At 35.9% G+C, this 26,406-nt stretch overlaps 1 pseudogene; it reads right to left on the reverse strand.

The window, feature by feature from the left end:
- Positions 1–18,588: 18,588 nt before the first annotated feature.
- On the reverse strand, positions 18,589–25,732 carry LOC119258193 (ADP-ribosylation factor 4-like; annotated as a pseudogene).
- Between the last annotated feature and the right edge of the window lie 674 nt (positions 25,733–26,406).

The following is a 26,406-nucleotide window of genomic DNA, read 5'->3' on the forward strand; positions in this document are numbered from 1 at the left end:
ACTAATGTTGGTGAGGATGTGGGGAAAAAAGGAACTCTCCTACATTGCTGGTGGGAGTGCAAACTGGTCCAACTACAATGGAAAGCTGTCTGGAGTTTCCTTAGTCTAGTAAAAATGGAGCTACCATATGACCCAGCAATTCCACTGCTAGGACTTTCCACCCCAAAGGACACAAAAATATTGATTCAAAGAACACCTGTACACCTATGTTTATTGCAACACTATTTACAATAGGTAAAACCTGAAAACAACCCAAATGCCCAAAAAATAGATGACTGGATCAAGAAGATGTGGTATATATACACAGTGGAATATTATTCAGCAATCAAAAAGGATAAACTCACGCCATTCGCAGCAACGTGGATGGAGCTAGAAGGAATTATGCTCAGTGAAATAAGCCAGAAGGAAAAAGAAAAATATCAGATGGTTTCACTTACAGCAGGAAAAGAGGGTAATAAGACATCAGTGTAAAAAAATAATAACAGTACAATACACAACAAAGCAAAACCAGACAATTATAAATCATAGACATACTGCAGGGGCAGAGAAGGGAGAGGGATCAGAGGGAGGGAGGGAGGAGCACAGGGAACTGAGGTGATGGTTCACAAGTGCAGTGGGGAAGGAAATTCTATGGGGACTACACCTGAGTGGGTGGGCAGAAGCAAATATTGTTTAAAAACAAACAATGATGTAATATATATATATATATATATATATATATATAATTTTAAAAAATCCCCTTCCTTTTTTTATTATCCTTGAAAGGTTGATATTTACTGTTTCTTTCTTGACCTCATTTTATCATTAATTTCTCTTTCCAAAACCTTCATGTCTTGTTTAGGACTTTCCTTTTCTAACAATAATCTTATGAATTATTTTCCACTTTAGTCCTTCTCATTATTTTAGCTTGATATTCAGTTACCTTAAATAGCCTGGAAAACTGACTAAAAAGCCTAATGTTATATATTTAAATAACATTTGCCTCTTGATACTGCTTCCTGAAATAAGACTGAAGTCTCTTTTTGTACCTGAATAAATATTATAATTTGACTTCTTTTCCTTCAAGAAAGTCCTGAAAAGAAGTCTTGCCCTTGGACAGTGTAGGATGAAAAGATGCATTTCTTACCAGCATGAAAAAGAAACAAAGGCAACAGATAAATTTTGCAACAAACTTACAGTATTTAAAAATAGGAAGGAATTAAAGTTAAAATGTCAATTATATTAGAAAAGTTTGTGTGAATGCTGTCTCTCCATATAATTTCCTGTTTGTTTGTTTGAAATCACTCCTTGATTTTCATTTAGGTAGATAGTATGACCAGAGCTCTGGCTTTGGAGTCAGAGCAGCCTGAGTTCAAACCCTGACACTGGCAAAGGCAAACTATCAAAGTCATACTTCATTTATTCACAAAATAAGGATGAAGGTTTTAACTAGACATTTGAAACACCATTAGAGAACCCAGCACCTAGAAAAGTTCAACGATATTAATCATTATGAAGTGTAATTTTTCAAAACAACAAAGCAAAACATATATAACATATAAATAATGCGCACACATATTGTTTTGGAGTCAGGTAGAACAAGTCAGTTCTTGGTCTTAAGGCATATGAGATGAGTGATATTTGTAAATCGGTTAATTTCCCTGAGTATAACTTTCTACTTCTATAGTTTATATATTTTTTAATCTTTGAGCTGTGAGAACTGAACTATGCCAATAAAAACTTGGAACTGATTTGCATTTGCCAGTTTCTTGTGGTATAAATTCTTACATTGTGGCCATATCCAAGCTTCCAATGCAGAGTTGGGAAGAGATACACAGTTACACAGTATTATATTGTATTTTATACTTGCTACATTATTTTATTTTATATATTATTTCCACCAGCAGAAGCAATAATTATAAAAACCTAAAAGCGAAAGAAATATAATGCAAAAATTGCAAATTGATGAGTTTGAGTTTTGTGTTTTCAGTATAACTTAATTCATGATAGGTTTTTATAAATTCTTCAAATAATAATAATTTTCAACAACTTAAATCAGAATTTTCCTAAAAATTGAATAATCATGTCTGTGCACCAGAGGAGTTGACTCCAATATAATAGAATATGAGGGTTTAATTAGATAACATTTTCAAAAGCCTCTATACTGATTTATTTTTCAATGAAGCATATGTTATTTATAAAAAAATTATATTTATATTTTATCACTATTATTTACCCACATTACTTTGCACAATGCAATGAATGGATTGTTAATTTTATCTGAGTCAAATGGGGAAAGCAGATAGGAAAATCAAAACAAATAAACAAAAACAAATAAAACACATTATTGGACACAATTTAATATGGAAAATATTTAAGTGTCAGTCAGTGTAATTAGCTGTAAGAATATGCTCACAATTGTCTTTAATAATTTTAACTATCCCCTTGATGATTATATAAGATATAAATGCTATAAAACATATACAAAACTTTAAATGCCTAATTTTAAATCAGCAATAGAAAACCTAACTATATTTAGATTTCAGTCTAAAGAAAATATTTGAAAAGTTTTCTTCTTAGGTTTATGAATTTGCCTAAGTAAGCACATTTTTTTTTATAAACTATGCATAGCATGATTCAAAATTGGAATCCTGGGAAATTATTGCAACCATAAGGAATTTTCTGAAAAATCAATCAAAAATAGTTAAGTGAATTAAGTGAAATAAATCTCCATTAAATTTCTCAGATTACTTCGACTCAAAACATGTACAAATATTACTTTACAAATACTACTCTTTCATTACTTAGTTTCCTTTAAACTATTCAACAAATATTTATTGAATACCTATAAATTTTCAGATACTTGTACTAGGTGATTTTGCATGTAACATTGATTCATGTCTTCTCCTTGTTACTATTTTATTTAGGCTATTTACAACTGCAAATCCCAAACAAGCTTTATAACAGAACTGTTACACCATTACATTTCTGCTATATTAAAAATTAACAATAATTATAATACATTAACATTTTCTCTATTACCTGTACTAGCTACATAGTTCTCAACTTTTAAATTAATTTGTTTGAATACCATGTAAAATTGATATAAATTTAATCAGCATAGTCAAATTTGGATGTGTTATACAATGTAAAATGTATATCAGTGAGTTGAAAATTTTAATTATCAACAAGTAATGAAAAAAAACTTACTTTTGTTATTACCTATATTAAAAAGGATAGGAATTGGTCAATTTTGTTGCTTAAAATATAAACAATTAGTTTACTGTAATACTCATGTCTAAAAAACCAATAGACATACATAAACATTACTATGTTCATGTGCTTTATAACTTGAGTGTTAAGTAGGGCCTATAATTTTCTCTCCAAATTCAGAATATAATATTACAATATCTGGAGAGGGCATCTGTGGTGGTGCAAGAGGCTAAGACTCAACCTAAGAAGTTACCCACAGCCACTGCAGCACAAGTTCGATCCCCAGCCAGGGAGAAACCCACATGGCGCTGCAGACCTCGCCTGTCATGCCCACTGCTTCCCTCAGCAGTGTATTTCAGTCAATCTGCCTGTTTTGTTCCTCACTCTGTCTCTGATGAATTCTCTCACCCCCACATCTCTGGCCTATACCCCAGTTCTTGTATGCATAAATAAATAAATCTTTAAAAAATATGTCTGGATGAACAGAAAATAACCTGAATGGTTTAAGAAGCCAATTCAATATGAATATAATTATATTCCATATAAAATTTGTTTTTTTTAAGTCATCACATACAATAAAAATTACATTGTTTTTAATAGTTTCTCTGACTGATATATTACTGATATATTACTATGCTTAATTAATGTTCATGAAAATGTTTATTCTTATAATTGTCCACAGATGTTTTCATCATTTCATATGTAAATGGGAATTATGGTTAAGTGCAGTATTTTTACTTTGTTGAAGTAACCTTTCTAAACTCTCTTAACAAACATGTACCATGTTTATACTCTTAGTAGTGTATCAACATTGATCCATAAAGCATATCCTTTATTTTTAGTTTTTATTATAATAGACTAGAGTGACTTACAGAGAGGGAATATGAAATAAATCACACTTGCCTAAAAAAAAAATATAAACACCTTCACATAATTTCCACTAGTAGTGGAACTTGTTTTGAACAGTATTTTTCTTTCAAAATAAATGTAACTTACTGAGATTCACATTCCTTAAAGTAACTGGGGGACAGAAAAGTAAAGCAAAGAAGAGAGAAGTGATAGATTGTAATCAACCCTAAATGTAAAATCATTCATAACCTGAAAAACTTAGTTTTACTTTAAGGTGTCAAAAAATGGAAAACTAAGTATATTTAAACAATTTGGTAATAATAACACTTTAAACACATTATTGTTTGTCATTAAGGATGCAAAATGTACAATACAATGTTAGGTGACTACTTATACGTATAACTGAATAATGATTAATTATTCCAAATCCTAAATACAGGATCAATTAAATTACCTATTGCTATTTTAAAAATCAAGAATGTAATATAGATTTAATTCACAGAAACTTTAAGATTTCACCATTTAGTCTATTATTTTAAATGTTAAAAAATAGGAAAATTCTTTTAAATGCAGCATTTGTTAAATTTCAGAAAACACTGTTTTCTATTAAGTATAGGATGTATGAGAAACAAATTTGTGTTACTAGAAGAATCACCAGTTTTGAAGTAAGAGCAATGCCCTATCAGAAACAAACAAAAAAGTAACAATTGATGTAACAATAACATTTTGAAATAAGGAAACTTGGAATCACAAATCTTAATTTTATGTGCAGTATATTAAAAAGGCCATAGTCCCTATGTAATTAGTTGTTCAAAATGGAAAAATCATCAGATATAACTTCTTCCCCTTTCAGGACCTCATGATCTTTTTTTAAAGTACTTCAATGATTCTTGCAATAATGATTGAAATATTTAACAGAACATGTAATACCCAAAATGATTTGTTTCTTTTCTATCTATAATCCCAAAAGAAATTAGCGTGGTAAAACATTGTAATAACTGTCACTTATTATACATTATGTGTCCATTATTCATTACTATTTAAGCACAAAGGATGGTTTACACTATATTCTATAATGTATATGGGTCCTTAATTTGCATTTCAATAATGGCATAAAGTTACAATGTATAATTTTGTATAAGAGATATTTCTATTTAGTTTACTAAATCATCTACTTTGACTTTTGTAAATTATATAATGCCACTGGACAATTCTTAGTTGATTATACCAAAACAAAACAGATATTCACTAGAAAAGATGAAAATTTGCTCTATTAAAGACATTTAAGGAAATTTCTGTAGATTCTGAGGGCAATTCCAGTTATTTGCAGATGTGTGCTCTTAGGAGTATATAAGTACCTCTTCATATCACTTTATCACTCAAAATGTGTCACTGTGTAAACTACTTTCTGGGAGGAAGCCAAGCACTTTTGGAAACTGAATAACACTTTCAGGAAACTAGTTTTATTTGGCTCACTGAAACAGTGAATTGTGTCTTAACTGGGAGAATCTGGTTCAATAAGTTTTAAATAATTCGTATGATTTTACCTGTGATGTGACTGTGAAGTATGAAGATTGGCTTTGTATGAATATCTGAGCACAAAAACTCTCATAACTGCGACTTGTAAAGATAATAATCTTGAGATTCCAGCAATTAAGAGTATCTTTTGGAGTTAACTTCAAAGTAAGGTTACAGGTCAAATGAGAAATCCTCTGGACATTTTAGTCATAAATTCCTTTGTGCAGACTAAAATGTGATTTCCTGGGTTCTTCATTAATGTTTTTGTTTTCATAGTAAAAATGGAAAACTTACAGGATTTTGAAAAAAGTAAATCATCTGCAGGTGTCAGCAATTTATCGTAAGAGAAGGTTACTCTAAAATAAAAGTCACATAAATGTTTTGTTATTTATTGGTCTCATTTGAATAAGCTAATAGATGTCAGGTAGGATAGCATTATGAACACAGGCATTTAACCCCTACCTACATCAGCACCAACATAATCAATAAATTTCAAATGTAGGCTAGAAATCAGGAAAAGTTCTGGAGACCAGAGCAGAAACTTTGATAAAGGTCTGTAGATAATGTAGCAATGGATTAATATTTAAAAAGTTACTCTAGATGTCACATCCTTTAAAAAAACAATATCACTGGGGAATGAATTAAAGAAAATTCTTATAAACAAATTCTTCTAAAATATCTCATTCATCATTTTACATGCAAGAAGTCAAGAGATAATGCCTTCTGTATTTTATTTTTTTAATTTTATTTATTTATTTATACAAGCACTGGGTACAGTCAGAAGCGCGGGAGGGTGAGAGAATTCACCAGAGCCAGAGTAGGGGAGCAGAGTAGGCAGAAGGACTGAGGTACACTGCTGAGGGGAGCAGCGGGCGGCAGGAGAGGTCTGCGCACCATGTGGGACCCTCCTCCGGTGGCCGGGGAGCAGCCGGAGATCGAACCTGCAGTGCAGTGGCTGTGGGCAGCTTCGCAACCCAGCGCTCAACCGCTGCGCCACCGGGGAGGCCCTGTATTTTATTTTTTTAAACCCTTCTGTATTTTAAAAGGAAATAAGTCCATTATACATATTCCAATGGGGCAACAACCCATTATTAACATTCCTAATTATTCAGGGTATGAGAAAGGTCAATGTGTTCCTGCTTAGTCATAATAATCAAAAAGCGATACAGCTGTCTTAGATGAACTGCACACTGATGCCAAAAAAAAAAAAAAGAAAATGAGTGGTGAACATTGGAGTTTAATCAATAATTTTAAGATTAGTTCTTAATTAATATACTAATTTAATTCAATAACAATCACAACATTTGTGATTTGAGAAATCTGAAAGTGTGCTCAAAGACTGTTATGGGAGGAAAAGGAAAGAAAAAGAGTTAAAAATAGGATTCTGCAAAAGAATTGTCATAACAGATTTCACTGTTAGCAAATGTGTACTTTCTGAAAATGTGAGGCATTACCAGACTTGAAATATTATATCCCTTTTTGGAACATGAGCAAGTGCAGAGGTGAAATGCTGGCGACAGGAGTCCTAGACTAAGTTCAGTTCAGAAAAATAAAGAAGTGGGGTTGTGTAGCACAGAGACATAGAATGTGGCCCAACAGAGAATTTAAACTTGCATTTTGAAATTCAACCATCTGGGATACTCTACAGATTTCTCTCTGCCCAAAGGAACTTGTTTCAAATAGTCCAGAAAAACCCAAGTAATTTAACAATAGACTTTAGAGGACACAAACAAAACTTGGATCAAAAAAAAAAAAAAACACTGAGATAATAAAATAAAAGTAGTATAACTTTCCAACAAAAGAATCTAAACATAAGAAAAATGTTACTCATCTTATAGGAATTAATTTTAAAAATGTGGACTATAATTATTCAATTTTTTTTTCTTTTAAAAAAAAATGAAGCAGGGCCTCCCCGGTGGCGCAAGGGGTTGAGACGCAAACTATGGGGCCTCCCCTGGTGACACAGGTGGTTGAGCGCTACGCTGTGAAGCTGTCCACAGCCTCTGCAGCACTAGTTCGATCCCGGCCGGCCAGCGAGGGTCCCACATGATGCGGCAGACCTCTCCTGTCTCAGCCTCTGGTCCCCTCAGCACTGCATTTTGTCAATTCGCCTGTTCTGTTTCCATCTCTGTCTCTGGCGAATCCTCTCACCCTCCCGCGCATCTGGCCTGTACCCCAGTTCTTGCATAAATAAATAAATAAATAAATAAATCTTTGAAAAAAGAAAAAAAAAAAAAGACGCAACCTATGAAGCAATCTGCAGCCATTGCAGCATAAGTTTCATTCCTGGCCAGGGAGATACTCACATGGCGCAGCAGACATCTCCTGACTCGCCCGCTGCTCCCCTCAGCAGTGTGTTTCAGTCAATCAGCCTGTTATGTTCCCCACTCTGTCTATGGTGAATCCTCTCATCCCTCCACACCTCTGGCCTGTACCCCAGTTCTTTTTTTTTTTAAGATTTATTTATTTATTTATTTATTTGTTTGTTTGTTTATTTATTTATTTATTTATTTATACAAGCACTGGGTACAGTCAGAAGCGCGGGAGGGTGAGAGAATTCACCAGACGCAGAGCGGAGAGCAGAGCAGGCAGAAGGACCGAAGTACACTGCTGAGGGGAGCAGCGGGCAGCAGGAGAGGTCTGCGCGCCATGCGGGACCCTCCTCCGGTGGCCGGGGAGCAGCTGGGAATCGAACCGGCGCTATAGAGGCTGCGGGCAGCTTTGCAACCCAGCGCTCAACCGCTGCGCCACCAGGGAGGCCCAAGTACCCCAGTTCTTGTATGTGTAAATAAATAAATCTGTAAAAAAAAAAAAAAAAGAAGCAATTTCCTGTTTGAAAGAAGACCTTAAAGTAGAAAAACAAAAATCCAGGAGGAAATGGAAAAAAAAAAAAATATATATATATATATAACATAAAATTAAAGATTATCTGCTAGAAATCCAAAAGAAGAACTGGAAAATAACCAATTCATATTTTGAATGAATTGGTGAATATTTAAAAATAGAGAAAAATGACAATCGTGCAAATGACTGTTAAGTGCATAGAAATATTTTTTAGTTCTGTTTGTGTTTATTTGTTGTTGCTTTCTATATATTCCACATATAGGGTAACTCACCTGGCATTTTACTTTCTCCTTCTGACTTATTTCACTTAGCATAATCCTCTCCAATTCCACTTGTGACAACAAGTGGTAAGAATTCTACTTTTTTACAGTTGAGTAGTAGTCCATTTTGTATAGATAAATCTTCTTAATGCAGTCTTTTGTCAGTGGATACTTGGTTTATTTCCATAACTTGGATATAGTAAATAGTACTGTAATGCACATAAGAGTGCATATAGCCCTTCTAATTAGTGATTTCATATTTGTGTGTGGATCCTGAGGGGAATAGCAGGCGAGACAGGAGAGGTCTGCTTCGCCATGTGGGATTCTCGTCAGCTGACTGTGATCGAACCCTCGCTGCAGAGGCTGAGGACAGCTTTACAGCGCGGCGCTCAACTGCCTGTGCCACCAGGGAGGTCCAGGTATGTTAATTATTTTCTTATGTATTTTGGTATTCCTTGTTTGAGTCATCTGTGTTAAAGAGTGTTCTGTCTTGGGGCTTCCCTGGTGGCGCAGGCAGTTGGGTGCAGCGCTGTGACACTGTCCGCAGCCTCTGCAGTGTAGGTTCGATCCCCTCCAGCCGTGGAGTAACCCACATGGCGAGCTGACCTCTCCTGTATCGCCAGCTGCTCTCCTCAGCAGTGTGTTTCGTCAGTCTGCCTGTTCTGCTCTCAGCTCTCGGCTCTGTCTCTGGTGAATCCTCTCACCCTCCCGCGCATCTGGTCTGTACCCTGTTCTTGTATAAATAAAATAAATCTTTAAAAATAAATTAACAAAAAGAGTGTAAGAGTGGTCTGTCCTCCTGACACACTGGTACCTTAATCACTAGCTAATGTCCATCTCTGAGTCCCTTGATAACTTTTTTAATTGGAAGTTTACTTTATTTGATTTACTTTATCTAACTGTCCCTGGAGGGAGTTTCTACTTAATTTTAAGATTGTTTTCTAGCCATTTCCTTTTAGCTATGTTTACACTTCTTTGGCGTTCAGATGTGTCTCTTGGGAAGAACACAAAGTTGGATTTTGGTTTTGGATCAAATCACCCACATTGTGCCTTTAGATTGTCAAGTTCAATTTACTTATGTTTGGAATAATTGTTGATATATGGGCATTTGCTATTGCTATTTTGCCTTTAGTTTTCTAGTTCTACTCCCTTATCTAATTTTTTGTGGATTTTCTTTTCTTTGGTTAAGGTAAGCATGTTCCTCTCAACATTTCTTGTAGGGGAGGTCTATTGTTTGCAAATGTTTTTGACTTTCGTTTGTTTGGAAAGTTCTTTATATATAAACATATGTCTTTATATAAAAGTATGTCTTTCAGGATATAGTATCATTTGCTGGTAGTTATTATTTTTGAGTATTTTGAATACATTATTCCATTCTCCCCTTGCCTGTGTTTCTATCATGATATCTGATGTTAAGCTTGATGGACTTTGTTATCTGCTTTCTTTTTTTCCCCTTAATTACCTTCAATATTCTCTCTTTGTCTTTCTCTCCTGCTCATTTTAATACTGTGCAACTTGATATATATCGTATTGCCTTTAGGTAACCAGATGTTCTTTTAGCTTCATGGATTTGTGTATATAATTCCTTCCCCAGGTTTGGGAAGTTTTCCTCTATTTTTCCTTGAATAGGCTTTCTACCCACACCCCATTCTGAAGATTCCATATTATTTTCTTGGCTTTCTTAATACTGTGGTATTTCTGTCTTCTTTTCATTGATTCTTTTCTGAGCTCATGAATTTCTTTTACTGTGTTTTGTTGTATATCCTTGATTACCAATCCTAAGTGCTCTTGTAATTCATTGACTTTCCTTTCTGAGTTTTCTTTAGACTGTTTGAGTCTCATTACTATAGCCATATAACATCTGTATGTGAAAAATTTATTAGTGTATTTACTATCTTTAATATTTGCTTTTATTTACTTTTTTATTTGTATTGTTTTTTGGTTTCTTTCAGCCTGTACTCAAATATTTTATAGTTGCTGAGTCACAGGGTGTGGAGTGACTTGGAGGATTATTGATATGTTATGGTTGAGGTGGGTTGGGCTAACATTTGTTTTTGGCAAACACCAACATCCTTAAAGAGGAAATTTAAAAAGTAACCACAATTAAATGGAAATGTGAAGTTAACAAGAAAGTATACAAAATTGTAGAAGAGAAATATTTTTTTAATAAATACATGTATGTAAATGAAAACTGAAAGTAAACCAAAATATTGAAATAGTAGAAAAATTTTAATGTAAAATACAATAAAATTTACTGGAAATATAAGAAGTCTTTAATTAGTATATTGAAAATATCTGAACTAGTTCATATAGGTATATGCCAATAACTACTCTATAAACAAATTCTAATAATGTTTATAAAATAATTTGAAAATAACTTGAATATAAAGAAAACCCCACAAAAATACACTATGTAAACATCCAGGTTACTGATGACTAATATTTGTTATAGGTTTCATTTTTCAGTACTGAACTAAAAATATAATATAATGTATACTATAGCATATACTTAATGTTATATTTGATAAATATATATCAAATAAAGTATATAGCATGATATATATTTTAAGAAATAAGTATATTTATACTTGTTTTTATACTAAATAGGTATATTAGGTATAGTCCCATATATTTATATATTATTTATTATAGTCTAGACATTTATGTTGAAAAATATTTTCATTTTCATGGTTGAAAATTTTACAAAGAACAAACTATATATACTGAAAAACTCATTATTTTCCCCATCCACTGCATCTTTTTCTCATGTATCTTTCCAGGTCTTTACACAAATGGAGACATACAATAGACAAAATTTCAGCATTATTTGCTATAAGAATCCAATTTATTAACTTGTCCTCAGAATCTCAAATATTGGCAGAATAGATATGCCTCTATTTTCTTTTTGATTACCATACTGTACTGTTAACTCATTTTTGATTGTTAGCTTTCCAGCAATGCTACAGAGGACATTCATGAATATAAACATAAGATATGTGCTAGTATTTTTGCAAAATAGAAACCTAGAAATGTAAATTGGGGGGGTGGTCAAAAAATAAATACATCTAAAATTGTTATAGCTATTGCCATATAAATCTCCAAATATGTTACCATTGCCATACCTAGAAAAACACTGAAACCTCATTTATATGTTCACCCTCACCATGCCTTCATACTACTGTATTTTAATCTCTGCCAATATGAAAGGTTTTAATTTTAAAACCTTAAATTTTAATTTTAACTGGAATTTTAATATCAAAGTTTAGAATTCTAACTTTACAATTGCATATATATATCTGAAAATTAGCTATTTGTTTAACTTTGCTGTTGTGTATTTATTATTTTCCTATTGACTTTCAATAACTCTTTGCATATTAAGTAAAATCGGTATTATTGCATGTAATTTATGTTGCAACCAGTTTTTACCAGATTATCATTTACTTCTTGATATTTTTCATTTCCACATCTGCAGGCGAACACTTTCAGTTGTAATGCAGTGAGAATTGCTTTCCGTCTTACTTAGAAATGTTTTCTTCCTCTATTAACTATATTTTTACTTTACATAACTTCCCCTGTATTTAAAATAATTTATTAAAATATTGTATAGTATCCTGTTGTGCTGATATGTCTTAATTTGTTTAAACTGCTTATCCATTATCACTGGTAATTTCATTTGGGTCCTTTTTTAAAAGTGTAGATAAAGAAAATCCATATGTTTACATGCAGTATTTTTGTCATGACTGTTTCCTAGTGGCAGGTTATATATTGTACTGTAATTAATTATAGGTCAAATAGCATTGTTGTATTTTATAATTATATATTTTACATTTGTAGCCCTACTAAGTGTCCCTGCCCACTTACATGTTCACAAGCACTATATGCGGGATGTTGTTTTGGTACCATTACCAAAACTGAATGTTGCTAGCTTTATTTTTTTTTTAAAGATTTATTTTATTTATGCATACAAGAAGTAGGGTACAGGCCAGAGGCGTGAGGGGGTGAGAGGATTCATCAGAGACAGAGTGGGGAACAGAACAGGCAGACCGACCAAAATACACTGCTGAGGGGAGCAGCGGGCAAGTCAGGAGAGGTCTGCTGCACCATGTGGGCAGCTCCCTGGCCGGCCGAGGATCAAACTGTTGCTGCAATGGCTGCTGATAGCTTCATAGGTTGCATATCAACCCTTTGCATCACCAGGGAGGCCCTGAATATTGCTAGTTTTAACTATAGTGTCTATTTGTAGGTTTTTGTTCCAAGTTTTGTCAGAAAAAATGTTAATTACATTGTTTATTCTCTGTCTTTTTTATCTTTTTCTCTATACTTCTTTTGTAATTTTCACCTAACTTTGTTTGTTTTCTTTACCACCCAACAAATGATTTAGAAATGGGAGAAAACTGCACAATGGGAAATTCAATATTGTTAACAGAATTTTTAGATGCTTCTTTTATTCTAACAGTCACACTTTTTATCTTGGATGGAAACATTTTCCCAATTATAATATGTCTCCTCCAACAGCCTGCTTAAACTCCTATTGTACTCTGTTATCACTCGTCTTCAGAAGAGATGAACTTATTTGGTTTCCCTATATTCCTCCATCAGGGGAAAAAAGAACAGCAATACAAAATGCAACAAAACAAAACAAAAACAGACAATTATAAATCAGAGACATCCTACAGGGGAAGAGGAGGGAGAGGGATCAGAGGGAGGGTGGGAGGAGCACAGGGGGCTGTGGTGATGGTGCACGGGTGCATTGGTGAAGAAAATTTTATGGGGACTACATGTGGGGGTCAGAGGTGGGGGGGTTGCAAACATTGTTTAAAAATGAACAATGATGAAAAATATATAAATAAATAAAAGTATAAAAAAGAGGAGATGAGCTCTATCTGTGAGGCTAATGAGGGTCAGACAATGTCATTTCCTTCCAACTCTAGCATTATGGTGTACAAGTAGCACAATTCATACTTTCTCTACTGAAACCCTTCTCTCACATATGCTGCAAAACTCCTGTCAGACATACTTGAGACTTACATATCTTCCAAAGACCGCATTTGTATAACCACTCTTGAAAGATCAAACCTTTGTTAACTAGAATGCTAACATCTATTAACTTTTTCTATTCATCGTTTTCATCCATTTCCTAATGTTAATACTAATTGCAACTTTAAAACATAATAATAAATAGGGCAAGGAATTTGGGAACCAAATCATGTATTCCTCTCCTAATGCACACTCTCTCATTAGACACTTTCACAGAGGAGGGTAAAAATCCCTCCAAAGAGCTAGCACTGCAAATTATTTTTTTTATAAATTATATTTGTTCTGGGGTAATTGAATATACTATTTTTTTAACTTATAAAGTGAGAGTTCGGGGATAATCAACTTGGTAAGCAGTCTCAATGGAGAATTTAAAATGAGGAAAAACATGGTGAAGAGGAAATAATAAGGGGAGTATAGTACTAGATCTTGAAAAGTAATCTAGGATAAACCAAAGGGACTTTTAATAAACATGATCTTTGTTATATTTGTTCTGGATATAACCAGCAAAGATTCCAGAAATATTATGCTAGTTACGAAAATAAGTACTTCCCTAAAAAGATTAACCTGCCTATTATTTACCTTCTAGTTAAATAAAATATCAGAATGTTAGCTAAAATAAAATAAATTTATCCTAATTGGATCAAGAGAAGGATGTACTTTTACTTCTTTCTTTATTAGTTTGGCAAGAATTTGTTAACATGTCCAGCTGGGGAAGAGATACTTTTCCCATCAGCATCCCCCTGTGAAATAGTATGTACACACTATGTCTATGATGACTGTGGTAAAGATGACAATATTTGCAGGAGGATATAAATATAGATTATATATATAAAGATATTTTATATATATTATATGTATATGTATAATCTTCACCAATAGATTGAAATAAAACTAATGAGTTGACAAAAATAGAAAAACAACACTCTATAGAGTTTCACCATGGAGTTCTTTCATACATTAAAATGTCAGAAGGCTTTATCAATTTAAACCCTTTGAGAGGTTATTTTACAAAATATAAAGCCTCACTTGTTTTCAAATATAAACTGATAAAATATAGAGGGATAGTCTGAAAACCATATGGTACAACACTGCATATTAATAAACAGTAAAAATTAAATATTAGCAAATATGAAGCCATTGCCACTAAACTGAAGGAGAAAACCACTGAATTTTATAGGTACAATTCTATAATTCTTTTATGAAGTTTCTAAGAAATAAAAATATTTATAAAAATAATTTGTATAAATTTTAAGAGTAAATAATAACACTTTTTATTGGTCAATAAGTTGATTCTCTGCTCAGGAAAACAAAGCTAATCTCCTTATAGCTACTGTTTAGTAAAATGACGAGGGCTAAAGAAATAATTTGAGTGCATTAATGCATTAATATATCATTACTTCAACATTGTTTAGTTGGTCAAGTAAAAAAATGCAAAGATGATTCAATATTATGACATTTATATTAGCCATACACTTTCCAATATATTTTCTTCTTGACAAATATACAAGAATATACATTTTACATAAATTTTTAGGTTATAATTTATTAGGTTAGCTATTATTAGGGCAATTTTAAGTTTACAGCAAAAGTGGAAGTACAGAGTTTTTTGATAGATTACCTGGCCCCAGAAATTCAGAACCTCCCCCAATTATCATCTTCTAAGAGAATGGTACTTTTGTGATTATTGATAAGCCTATATTAACACATTATCATCCAGAGTTCATAGTTTACCTAAAAGTTAGCCGCTCACATCAGGTATTTGATAGGTTTGGACAAATATGTAATGAAATTTATCCACCATTATGGTATCATATGGGTATTTCATTGCTCTAAAAACCCTTTGTGCTAATTATCCCTCACTTTCCTGTAACACTTAGAAAACATTTTCTTACACATTATTATAAGAAATAATTCCAATTGGGCTACAAAGAAAACTTATTCATTGAATTTGATGAATTTTCCAAAATCTCTTAAAAAGGATATAAACAACTAAAAAAGATAATAAACAACTAAAACATAAACAGTATTGTGATATTTTGCACAAAGAGGTTGATTCTAAAAGCAATATGCAACAAAAAAGATACACTATAAACTAAGACAACCTGCTAAGTATTAAATTGGACTCTATGCAACCATTACAGAATTAGCTACCAAATCCAAACCACACCAAGGTTAAATTTACTGATGGAAACCAGGAGTCAAGAATGGGGGAAAAATAAGTTCCTCAATCTAGGAGATCTGAATAGTATTTTGGAGCCTTCCCCTGGCTGGCACAAGCAGTATTAGAAAAGATTTTTTGGCAAGGGAGAAAAACAAATTGTTACACTTTCAAGTCAGCAGACTGTCCCAGGAATGATAAAGGTATCAGTAAAGTAACACAGGCATAACTTGCAAACATTATTTGGGGTGGGCTCAAAAAACATTCAAAAAGATTTATTTTAAGGTGTCAGAAAGACTATGTCCAGGCCTTGAGGTTTAAGGGTAGAAATTGAATGAGGATAACTATTTCCAACTTAAGGACCATTTCTTTATTTTTTTTAATAAATTTTATTTTTATATTCCCCATACAATTGCAACACCCTTATTTTGACCCCAATCCCTCCCCTCCCTGCCCCCACCCCCTATAGAGTGTCTCTGGTTCATAGTTGTTTGTTGATTTTGATTTTTACTTTCTTATAGTTATTCATTTTCCTGGTCCCTTATTTAAGTTTTCTAGATTCCTGCTATGAGTGAGACCATCCAGTATTTTTCTTTTTCTTTCTGGGTTATTTCGCTGAGCATGATCCCTTCCAGCGCCATCCATGTTGCTGCAAATTGCATGTGTTTATCTTTTTTGAATGCTGAGTATTCCATGGTATATATGTACCACATCTTCTTGATCCAGTCATCTATTTTTAGGCATTTGGGTTGTTTCCAAAGCTTAGCTATTGTAAACAGTGCTGCTATAAACATAGGGGTGCAGGTGCTCTTTGGAATTGATGTTTTTGTGTCCTTTGGGTAAATACCTAGGAGTGGAATTGCTGCATCATATGGAAGCTCTATGTTTAGTAGGTCCAGAATTCTCCACACATCTCTCCATAGTGGTTGGCCCAGTTTGCACTCCCACCAACAGTGCAGGAGAGTTCCTTTTTCTCCACATCCTCGCCAAAATTTGTTGTTGCTAGTTTTTTTAATATGTGCCATTCTCACTGGTGTAAGATGGTATCTCGTGGTGGTTTTGATTTGCATTTCCCTGATTACAAGTGATGTTGAACATTTTTTCATATGCATATTGGCCATTTGCATTTCCTCTTCAGAGAAGTTTCTTTTTAGCTCTTCTGCCCATTTTTTGACAGGATTATTTTCTTTGTTGTTTTGAGTCTCATCAGCTCTTTGCAGATTTTTGTGATCAGTCCTTTATCATTAGTGTTGTGTGCAAAAATGTTTTCCCAGTCAGTGGGGTTTCTCTTTGTTTTGGTTACTGTCTCTTTTGCTTTGCAGAAGCTCTTTAATTTGATGTAGTCCCAGCTGTTGATCTTTGCCTTCACTATCACTGCTTTGGGTGATGTGTCTGTAAAGATGTCTTTGATGTGAATATCACATAGTGTTTCGCCTATATTTCCTTCTATGTATTTTATGGTTTCAGGTCTTATGTCTAGTTCTTTAATCCATTTTGAGCTGATTTTTGTGTATGGTGTGAGGTAGTGGTCAAGCTTCATTCTTTTGCATGTAGCGACCCAGTTTTCCCAGCACCATTTATTGAACAAACTTTCTTTTCTCCAATGCATAGTCTTTGCTCCTTTGTCAAAGATTAGTTGACCATAAATCTGTGGGTTTATTTCTGGATTTTCTATTCGATTCCATTGGTCTGTGTGTCTGTTCTTGTTCCAATACCATGCAGTTTTGATGATTATGGCTTTGTAGTATAGTTTGAAGTCTGGGCATGTGATGCCTCCATTCCCTTCTTTTTTTTTTCAGGAGAGCTTTGGCTATTCGGGGTTTTTGATGATTCCATATGAATTTCATCAATAATTGTTCCATTTCTTTGAAGAATGACATTGAATTTTTTATTGGAATAGCATTGAATATGTATATTGCTTTTGGTAGGATGGCCATTTTAATAATGTTTATTCTTCCAATCCATGAACAGGGGATGTCTTTCCATTTCTTTGTGTATTCTTCTATTTCTTTTAACAGTGTTTCATAGTTTTCTTTGTATAGGTCCTTTACCTCTTTTGTTAGATTTATTCCCAAGTATTTAATTTTTTTTGTTTCAATAATAAAAGGGATGGTTTCTTTGATTTCTTCTTCTTCAGATTTATTGTTTGTGTATAGGAAGGCTACTGACTTTTGCGTGTTGATTTTGTATCCTGACACTTTACTGAACTGATTGATGAGTTGAATTAGTTTTTCTGTGGAGTTTTTGGGGTTCTCTATGTATATTATCATATCATCTGCAAATAGTGATAGTTTGACTTCTTCTTTTCCTATTTGGATTCCTTGTATGTCTTTCTCTTGTCTTGTTGCTCTGGCTAGGACTTCCAGTTTTATATTGAAAAGCAGTGGTGAGAGTGGACATCCTTGTCTTATTCCAGATCTTAATGGAAATGCTTTGAGCTTTTCACCATTGATAATGTTACTTGCTGTTGGCTTGTCATATATGACCTTTATGATATTAAGGTATGCTCTTAAGGACCATTTCTTTAAACCAAAGCATATTGCTAATAGCACCATTGTACTTGGCAAACAATAATTGGCAACAAAATTTGTTTAAATGCTGTAATATTCTGCCCAAATCAGTTCCAAATACTGTTTAATAACCAAGTTGCAAACTAATTTTGTTGTAACAAGCTTAGACCAATTCTATCAAGCAAGCCCTTGGTTGGATATGCAGTTTCATTTAATGTTTTTAAAGCTCCTTTGATAGCCCGTCAAGACACTCATATAGACCAGTTCCTCGTGTAGCACAAGTGGCTTGAACATACCGTGTTCTGTTACAAAGACACTAAAGATCTAATTTACCTATCATTTCACTAATGGCCATAGTACTTGGCAAATCCTGTTTGTTTGCAAAATCCAGCAATACTGCATTGTGCAACTCATCTTCCTGAAGCATTTTCTGCAGCACTTCTGCTCCTTCCTCAATTCCTTCACAGCCATTGCTACCTACCACAAAATAAGAACCTGGATATTTTGGAAGTAACACCTCCAGAGAGGTCTAATTTTATCTTGACCACCAAAGTGGAGTAAGTAGGGTGGGAAAGCATCAGGCTTTTTTGCCCTCCCACTGTGCATGCACACTTGGCCAAATGGTGTGGTGCTGTGTGGAGTGGCGTGTGTGGTGTGGCGCAGCGCAGTGCAGTGCATGTGGTGCCGAGGATGGAGGAATTCAGCAGAGTGCAATGGAGTGTGACAGAGTGCGACAGAGTACTGTGCTGATGAACAGCGGAGAGCATGAAGATACCAACACCAACAGGGCTGCTAGAACGGTAATGAACCTACCTGGTATGGGTTGGTTGCGCTACAACCAACATCCCTATTAATGTTCTTATATTCACATTAAAACCAATGGTAGGGATGGTGGTGATTATCTCCCCTAATTTCAGTTTACACAGTATGGTAGTCTTACCAACAGCATCCAATTTAACCACCAAAATGAGTATCTGTTTCTTGCAGAAGAGGTGGGAGAAAACGAGGAGGTGGTGAGGTCCATGGTGATAGCAGCACTTGCAGTGGGCAGGAGCAAAACCATTTGGAGGGTGTAGTACCAGGAAGGGCACAGAGCTAGTTCTCTATGATGGAGCAGACAGGAAAAGGAGAGTCCTGGAGCCCTTAGTGGTCTTTTCAGGCTTTTACTGACCTTTTACATGTAGTGCGGCAACTGGGTACGTGGCAGGCAGGGGTGCTGGGGGGGATGGGGGGTAGGAGGCCGGTAGGCCCCCAAGCCACTGTCAGGTCTTCACTCTGGGCTTCTCTGGGGTTCTTTCTCCCCATTTCTCTGGCGTCTCTCCTGCCTCTGTTTCTCTGGACGAGTATCTCAATACTGCTGCTATAGCCCACAAAAGTAAACAACACAACTGATAACAATGTAACAAATGCAGGTGCCCCATCAGTCAGGGCAATCCTAATGGCAGGGCAGAAAAGCCTGATACCTTTTACCTTACCCTACAACATCCTTTCCCCTCTAACAGACTGACATGGCATAGCCGAGAGGGAGCTGTCCCTCCAGTTGCTGAGCTGTTTCTCTCTCCCTCATCAAATACTTGCCCGGAAGCTTAGAGGGTATGCTTGATAGATGACGCAACGCTGCGGTCCTGAATGCATGCCTGATGGCGGGCACCTGGAATAAAGTGTGGGCATAGGTAGAAGGGATTCACCTGGGCTAAGACTGCTTTTAAGGGTGGCGTCACGGGGACGCCAGGAGAAGCCAAGAAGAGCAGAAGAAGCCGAAAGAGAAGCCAAGAAGCAGCAGAACGAATGAAAGAGCAGAGAAGCAGAGAGAACACCGGAGAGCCCAGATAGAGTGGAGACTTGCTGGGGGCTGGGAGGCTGGCAGGCCTCCAGCACCCCTGCCTGCCATATGCCTGGTGAACCCCAATAAAAGACCTGCAAAAAAACACTGAGGACTCTGACTCCTCCTTTACCGGGTCTGCTGGATCTTAGAAAACCTGCACTGTGGCCAGTCCTGCCTTTACAGATGTCCTGAGCAAACTCCATACAGGCTTTGTGGATGCCACCACCACTTCATCAAGACACTGGGAACTACAAATCCCATGATACCCAAAGGGAGGTTGCGAGGACCTGAGGATGGAGTTAAGCAGCCATTTTCCCTGTTTGGGCATTTAACTGGCCATGTGAGTGGGGGTAGCTTTCGTGGCTCCTGCTCTTGGTTTGTGCTCTTGGCCAGACAGCGTTTGGTCTCCGTGGGTCATTTGGGATTCCAGGTCAGAGGAATGGGTAGGACGCATTTAAGAATTTAGCTCCCTCTTTTTCCCCCTGATTTGTTAATTTCCTCATTTCCCCTTCTCGTAAATAAACCTTTTGTTAACCTTTTGTGTGTGCCTGCAGTTTAAGTCCCCTTTAAGTGCACAGGTGAGGACTCACAATCAGGCAAACCATTTATATCAGGGTTGCCCTGTAACAAGATTACAGCTGAGGTGGCTCCAGTTGCACCATACCCATCCTACTAGTTTTGTTTTCCATTAAGTCGTATGAGGCTTCTTTCATTTATTAATATGCATGCAAATTTCCCAGTGAAGGAGTGATGTCAGCATGATATCACATTTTGTGGTAGAATAGGAGATCCCTCACTCATAACTCCTCACCCTTCACCACATAGTGAAATGTGCCTTTGAGGGAACCTTGGGATCCGGATAGGAGAATATGAAATCCAATGGAGTTTAAGAACAAAGAGAGTCCTTTTGAAAAGGCAGGCCTATGCCCAAGTAACTGACTTAGTGGTTATGGTCCCAGTTACAGACTGGGAAACAGATCCATTTTCCTATGGACACAGTCACGGCCCTGTTTGCTCTTTGTCCTACCACAGAACCTTGTGCCAAGGGACAGAGGAAGAGTTATGGGCAATAGACCCACAATCTTTAGTCCATGATATAGACCATGAAATGACTCTGTGACTGAGTGCCAGTCTCACTCAACTGTGATCTGGAAACTCCTGGAGTCAAATCTGTCAATTCATATGACTTTAGATTCTGATGTGATTGATTCTATAACCTAGCTACAGCCCTATTTTGCCACAGTTCACAAGCAGTTTTGTCTTCCTGGGACCTACCAGGAGACACGCCTATTTGTGCCACACTAGAGGTAGGCCAGACAAATTCAGAATGACAGCAGATCCTAAAATGACCTTTTGACTTGGATTCAGACCCTCCAGCTGTGATCCATGAACATTTCTGTCTCCAGAGTCCCATTAGGAAAAACACTTATCTGTGATCTCACAGGTAAGCCCACAAACCATGATTTCACTTCAGGTTCTAAAGTGGTCCTGTAACTATATCTTGGCTCCAAATTCACGAGTTATGGTCAGGGGCTATCCTGCTCACCTAGAGACTGGTGGGGAGATATGTCTATCCCTACCTCTGGAGCCAAATCTCAGGTCGAGTTATGAATCCTGATGTGGCTTGAACTCACTCAATCTCCCTTAGTCATTGTCCAGGGCCCTTTGTGCCTGCTCAGACCATCCAGTGATCCATCAGGAACCTCCCCAGGAACTTGACATGAGCCACCTGATCCACATACCTGCTAACACACCTATAATCTGTGAACCCAACTGCAGATCCTGAAGCAGAAATTTACCCCAAAACCAGCCCTTCTGAACCAAGTCCTGGAGGTAGTCACACACACCAAGGACCATCTAATATGCTTTGAAAACCTGGTAACTGGCTCTAACAGTGGACTCCACAGCAAATTACATGTTTTCTAATTCCAAAGACTAATATGTTTTCTTCATGCCGTAGTTTTCTCCCAGGAACAAAAAATGCAAGGAGTTAAAGTTTTATTCAACAGCAGTGGTACTTTTGAATGATTAAAACTAGCTAAAAATACCCAGAACAGGGCCTCCCCTGGTGGCGCAGGTGGTTGAGTGACGCACTATGGAGCTGTCCGCAGCCTCTGCAGTGCTAGTTCGATCCCGGCCGGCCTTTGAGGGTTCCACATGGCGCAGCAGATCTCTCCTGTCTTGCCCACTGCTCCCCTCAGCAATGTATTTCATCATTCTGCTTGTTCTGCTCCCTGCTCTGTCTTTGGTGAATCCTCTTACACTCCCATGCATCTGGCCTGTACCCCAGTTCTTTTATAAATAAATAAATAAATAAATAAATAAATAAATAAATAAATAAATAAATAAATAAGTCTTTTAAAAAATTAAAAAAATAAAAATAAAAATATCCAGAATATTTGCACTAAGTTAATACCTAACACCATTAAGTTCAACACCGAGCTAAGTTCAAATGGAATTTGTTCATTCCTGGGATTCTAATTTTGCAAATCTAGTTATATTCAGAAAGTATAGGATAGGAGAAATAAAACAAGACATAGTTACTGAAAAAGACACTAATTTATCACCAATTTTCCCCATAGAGATGGTGATAATTGTGGTGATGAACATAGTGGGGTACTGCAATTCTTTGTGTTAACTGCTCATTTTCATTTCTTCCTAATTTTGTATCAATGCAACCACAGTTGACAATACTGATGTGGTATAATGGAAAACACTAGAAAGATGCATCCATGACTGCAATGTTCTTATACAAAACTATTTAACTTCTCATAGTTTTATTTACTGATCTGTGTAAGAGTAGAAATACTATCTGACTACAAATTACAGAATACTTAATTACTACAGACTAGCATGAAGAAAATAATGAAGGACTAGGAAAAATATGAACAATCATAATTCTAAGTGAAATGATTATTTACATTAAAAATCCAAAAATAATACACACATACTTTAAATTAATAAGAGAATGCTAAGCAATATTACTATAAAAACATAATGCATACACAACAGTTTCTAAACAATAACAATAAACGTAAAATATTTTTAAATATAACATTTCTCTAATTTTCAGTTATATCAAAATTATCAAATACTTGAGAATAGTTTAACAAAGATGAAAAAATGAAAAACATTATGCAATAGTCAATTAAATAAAGAAAATCTGAGCAAATGAAGAGATATACCACATTTACAAACCAGAAAACTCAACAATGCAGTGATACAATTTTCTTGAATTTATTTTTAAATTCAGAGCATACTAAAAAATTCCAAAAGGACTTTTTATGGAAGTTAACATATTGCAAAATTTATATACAGTCAAGAATACTGAGGGCATACTTGAAGAAGATCGAAGAGATTGTGCTACAGTATATCAAGAAAATTATAAAGGTATTTATGCAATAAAATACACATAGGTATAAGTCCAAATCACACATTTCTGAGCACTTGCTGTGGGACAAACTTAGTGCTATGCAAAGGGAGAGGAGAGTAATTTCAGTGTATTGTACTCTGATGCTTTGGCCTAATGCAATTACTTCAGCATCCCTTTTCATCCTTACATTGTCCCATTTAGGAAAATCAATTCTAGAAATTGAACTATCCACTTAAAATTGTATAAAATTTATCACTATCTCATCCTAAAAACAGAAAACAATCCTGGGAAGTTAGTAAACTAAATATAGAAGTAAAAAATAGTAAAGTACTGAAAAAAAAGGCATGTAGCACGTCATCATATACCCAGAGTAAGACTATTTTGAAAGGACATATAAAAGTACAAATCCATAAAGGAAAGCATTAAGTGAACTGTATTAAACTTAAAAAAATAAAACTTCTATTGATCACATCATAACTCTGAAAGAGTGAAGTCTAGCCACAAAGAAGGTGAATCATTAGAAACGTGTTTAGAAATATGCATAAGGAAACCTGAAGACAGAAGGCAGGTGAAACAAAGACAACAGAGGAATTTTTTCCTGTGACACCTATACCTATAGAAAAGAGTTGACATAACTAACTCCTATTCAGAGAATCATAAAACTTCAGACTAGATTTTTTATGTTTATTTTACTAAGCTAAAAAGAGTTTTAAAAAATAATGAACAGGGCCCCCCCCGGTGGCGCAGCGGTTGAGTGCTGGGTTGCGAAGCTGCCCACATCCTCTGCAGCACTGGTTCTATCCCCGGCTTCTCCCTGGCCACTAGAGGATGGTCCCACATGGCTCACAGACCTCTCCTGCCACCCGATGCTCCCCTCAGCAGTGTACTTCGGTCCTTCTGCCTGCTCTGTTCCCCGCTCTGGCTCTGGTGAATTCTCTCACCCTCCCGCGCTTCTGACTGTACCCAGTGCTTGTATAAATAAATAAATAAATAAATATTAAAAAAAAAGAAAATAAAATAATTCTATTTATAATTGCTTCAAAAACAATCAAATACTTCAGAATTAACCTAACTGAGGAAGTAAAGGGTCTATACAACAAGAACTACAGAGACCTGAAAGCTTATATGGCATAAAAAACCCCTGCAGACATTGCATAGCCTCAGTGAGCTCCAGCAAGAGCGCCAGAAGCATATTTGTCATAGCAGGCTTCCTGAGATTTTGACTCAGCCTCAGCTTGAAAGTAGACGCACTATACCAGTCCTCCACAGACATCAGTCCAGTCCCAGTGAGCTCTAGAAGGGATCTGTCAGATGATCTGCTACAGGATGCCTTTGTAGACATCAGTGAAGCTTTGGTAATCCCTGGAGAGGGCCTGCCAAAGGACTCCAAAGACATTTGTGTGACCTAGCTAACCTCTGAGATGGGATTGAGAAGCAGGTCCACCACAGCAGGCTTCTACAGATGTCCACACATCCATATCCCTTCCAGGATATGGATATAGAATTATCAAAGTTAGACTGTGAATATCAGTGTAGTTCTCAGTAAACTACAGGACTTGAATCAGGACTTGGAACCAGATTCATCAGTACTCAGAGAGGTCCTGAAAACAAACAAACAAACAAAAAATGTATTCACAATTCTTGGTGAGGCCCAGGGTAGGACCTGAAGCTGTCCCACGGGTGGTAGGAACCCCCTAAAACTCAGCAAATCCCAGGAAAAGACATGGTACTCATCAAGGTAGGCCCCAGTAGAAGTCAGCAACTTCTGGAAATGCCCAGCAAGCAAACCCACTATAGTTGGACACAGCAAACTCCAAAGAGGTCCTGGAATCAACCCAGCCCTGGGAGGTCCTGGAAAGCAGTGGAGCAGACATGCCAGGCCCTAGCAAAGAAAACTAGTGTCTGATCTCCACAGGTTGTGGCTCTTGGAGCAGCAAACCAGAGGGACACTAATTGGACAAATGATCTCTTAGATAGGAATAGGATAGATTATCCATTTTTCAGTAGATTCCAGTGCAGCTGGGGCTATTGGATATTTATAGGTCACTATACCCCCCCAAGGCTAAGTACACATTCTTTTCAAGAGCACATGTAACATTTTCCAGGATATACCACTTTTTTGTGTCACAAAACAGATGTCAATAAATTCACGAAGACAGAAATCATATTAAATATTTTGTCTGATCATAATGGTTTTAAACCAGAAATCAATAATCAAAAAAACAAAGGAAAACACTAATAATATGTTGAGATTGAAAACCACAATAGTGAGTGACTGTGACATTAATGAAGAAATCAAACATGAAATTAAATAATATGAGAATGGGGCCTCCCCCGTGGCGCAGCATTTGAGCGCTGGGTTGTGAAGCTGTCCGCAGCCTCTGTAGTGCTGGTTTGATCCCCGGCTGCTCCCCGGCCACTGGAGGAGGGTCCCACATGATGCGCAGACCTCTCCTGCTGCCAGCTGCTCCCCTCAGCAGTGTACCTCGGTCCTTCTGCCTGCTCTGCTCCCCGCTCTGGCTCTGGTGAATGCTCTCACCCTCCAGCGCTTCTGACTGTACCCAGTGCTTGTATAAATAAATAAATAAATCTTTTCAGAATAAATAAATAATATGAGAATGGAGGATGGGTTCTAAATGAAATCACAATATACCAAAACTTATGGGACATAGCCAAAAGAGTAACAAGAAGGAGGTGTGTAGCATCACAGGACCACTTCAAGCAACAAGTAGAAGCTCAAATAAATAATCTATTACTATATCTTATGAAAGTAGAAATAGAAGTATAATTAAAACAAAAAGCCAGTAAAATGATGTAAATAAATAAAAATTAGAGTGGAA

This window comes from Talpa occidentalis, unplaced genomic scaffold, assembly GCF_014898055.3.
Source record: "Talpa occidentalis isolate TD23 unplaced genomic scaffold, MPIMG_talOcc4v2.1 talOcc4.4, whole genome shotgun sequence".
Taxonomy (NCBI): domain Eukaryota; kingdom Metazoa; phylum Chordata; class Mammalia; order Eulipotyphla; family Talpidae; genus Talpa; species Talpa occidentalis.